Consider the following 577-nt stretch of genomic DNA (forward strand, 5'->3'; position numbering starts at 1 on the left):
CCCCCTTCCTGCCCCATGCCTGAACCCTGGCCCTGCGAGGGGTGCAGCCACCAAGGGGCACCCATGGGTGCTGGCAGGGCACGTGGGGTGGCCCCAGCAGGTGGCGCTGGGCCCGTGGGACGTGGGTGCCTGGGGGCAGAGCCGTGGGAAAGGTGTGGGTGGTGGGGTGCTGCGGGTGCTGGGGCTGGTCCCCCTCCGGGGCTGGGGGAGGTGGGGGGCACCCCCCTGCCCTGCCACCTTCTGCCTTGCCTCCCAGTTCCTCCTCGTGCCCTGCTGTACTGGGTGCACTGGTGCTTTGTCCACTACAGTGGGGCTGAACGATGCCCTGCAGCTGAGCATCACCCCACGGGACACTCATGGATGTGCACCCATTCCCAACTGCACCCCTTTGCCCCCGCGCCCTCCCACCCCTGCCGATCTCCCTGCCACCCTGGCCAGGAACAGAGCAAGGATCATGCTGGGCAGGGGGGTTGTTGGGCTTTATTTGCAGGCTGGACACTGCTGGCATTAAATAGCACATATGGAGGGACACACACACAATAAATACTTCTGCAGGGGAATAAATAACCAGCGAGCC

Source organism: Egretta garzetta, unplaced genomic scaffold, assembly GCF_000687185.1.
Source record: "Egretta garzetta isolate BGI_Z169 unplaced genomic scaffold, ASM68718v1 scaffold284, whole genome shotgun sequence".
Taxonomy (NCBI): domain Eukaryota; kingdom Metazoa; phylum Chordata; class Aves; order Pelecaniformes; family Ardeidae; genus Egretta; species Egretta garzetta.